Source organism: Camellia sinensis, chromosome 1, assembly GCF_055761805.1.
Source record: "Camellia sinensis isolate YWXY chromosome 1, ASM5576180v1, whole genome shotgun sequence".
Lineage (NCBI taxonomy): Eukaryota > Viridiplantae > Streptophyta > Magnoliopsida > Ericales > Theaceae > Camellia > Camellia sinensis.
Window position 1 is genome coordinate 43949561 of NC_138961.1, and position 2570 is coordinate 43952130.

Sequence of the window (2570 nt, forward strand, 5' to 3'; positions counted from 1 at the left end):
GTGTGTCTCTTTAACCTATTCAAACAAGACTTGTAGTTCACATTTTATAAATAATTTTTTACATAATTTAGTAATAAATAATTTATGCTAATAAAAATAAAAACAAAAAATATAAATATATATTGTATGTGGCTCTTTAATTTATTTAAAAATATATATTGTATAATATATAACTTATTATTGTATAATATATTGTATAATATACAATATATTGTATAATATATTGTATATATATTGTATAATATAGCTTGTGAGCAGGCCGAGCTGACTTGACTTGAAACAGTCTTTCCCAACACGACACATTCTATAATTGAGTTTTAACTTGCCTCTGTGGGTCTAAATCATAATCCATCCCTTATAAATCATAAACGGACTTAGCGAATCATCAAGCCTTGTCGTAATTCCATCATCCCTGATCCAATCAAATAAATCAAATGTTACATTAAAAATAAATAAATAAATAAAATGGATCACATCCCGTGATATAAACATACCACCATGGTCGGACATTATTATTATAAGAGCATTTTCATTAAGCTAGATAAATTTTTAATATATTTTAATTTAAAAGTTATTTTTTTTTTTTTGGCTATACATTTTTTAATACATTCCCCACCAAATGCGTTGAGAAGAGTGAAACTTGTGAATAGAATGAGTCTGTTCTACCTTTTAATTTTTGTAGCTCTTGACCTTGTTTAATGGATTCCCATTATCTCAGAAGAGTTTTGATGAGGCAAAAAAGTTTCAGAAAATCATTTGTATGAAGAAAAAAAAAATTAAAAATATTGGGAATCTTGCACCTAAGAGCATCACCAATGGAGTTGCCAAAAGAGTTGCTAAAATTATAATTTGGTAAGAGTGACAAAAAAGGGGTCTCCAATGGCTTGTTATTCTTTTTACCAAATATAACATATGCTATTTCTGTTGTCAAATTTGACAGGAAGAATAGCAGGTACCAAACATGCCACATCATCAAAGACCAATAGATTTTTGGCTCCAAATCAGTTGAAAAAACAGAATCAATTCACCAGAAAAACCTCCCAAAATCTTTGGTTTTTTTTTTTTTTTTTCTTTTGGCAAAATTCACCATTTTTTATCACAGAATGTTCACCATTCGTTTATTTTTGCAAAGTTCACCAAAATTGAGAAGAAAAAAAAAATAGAATTCCCAAACACAAATTTATCCACAATTTCAAAATGATCATTCAAAAACTAGTTTCACAAATTTTACAAATTTTAGTCAAGAACAAATCACAAATTCCATAATGAATTTAGAACAAATCAAACCCAAATTTCACAAATTTATATAAATCTCTAAAACGAATTTAGAAGATAAATACCTGGATTCCAATATGATTGATGAACTTGTTTTTCATCTGAACCTCCATTAACCTCTAGGGCTTGTGTCATCAAACTTTGCGATCGGTGGTGTTCTAAACAGTGGTGTTCCATCGAACTTCGCGATCGGCGATGGGTGATTGACACTGGTGATGGTAATGGAAATCAGAGAGAGAGAGAGAGAGATGAAGGACTGGTTTTGGTGACCGCCACTGGTGGTAGTGATGATCAAAATGAAGATACATATAAAGGGGTTTCTGATAATGAAGATGAAGAGAAACGGGGTTGCGGGGTTGCCTTTGCTGTGGATGAAGATAGAACACCCCCCCCCCACACACACACACAGAAGCTCTCAACAGCCGACTGGTTTGGATACAAGAGAGAAAGGGGATGTTGTCTTGGAATGCATAAAGGGAATGCTTCTAGATAGTTGATCTCAACTGTTGGATTGTGGGTAGGTGAATGGTAATGATGGTGTCTTGGAAATGAAAAAGTGACGTTGTGCTCTTTTTTTAAAAAAAAAAAGAAATTAAAAAAAAAGAAAAAAGTTATAGAACAACAGCTACAAATAAGTAGTCGTATTTTATTATTTTTTTTCGTTTTGGTCTCAACGGCTATTACCTACAAACATTCATTTTTTGAATTTCTATAAATAAAAACCCTCAATATCAGTTCATTTCACAGCAAACATTTTAAATTACATTTTTCTTTTTCTTCTCTCTTTATCTCAATTTCATTTCACAACAAACCTTCCAAATTACATTTTTGTTTTTAGTTTGTTAACACAATCACTATGGAAGGTTCATCAAAAACAAAGACAGGAAAATCATTCACCATTGATGAAGATGCGGCAATTTGTAAATCTTGGTGTCACATTTCTAAAGACTCAATTGTTGGCAATTTGCAATCGTATGCTCACTTTTGGAGGAGAATTTACGAAAATTATTGCTTGCTTCAAAATGATCAGTCAAGAACACAAGTGTCTATCTAATCTCGATAGGGTATAATCATGAAACGTTCCAACAAATTTCGTAAGTGTTTAGCGCAAGTCAAAAATCTACACCCAAGTGGGATGTCTCAAGTTGATATAGTAAGATTTCATCTTAATTTATTATGTTAGTTTTTTTTATTTTGTATCATATAAAAATTAACTGATTATATAATTTAATATTTTATTTATATAGATAATTCAGCAAAACTTTTATACCATCAAGATGAAAAAAAAAAACATT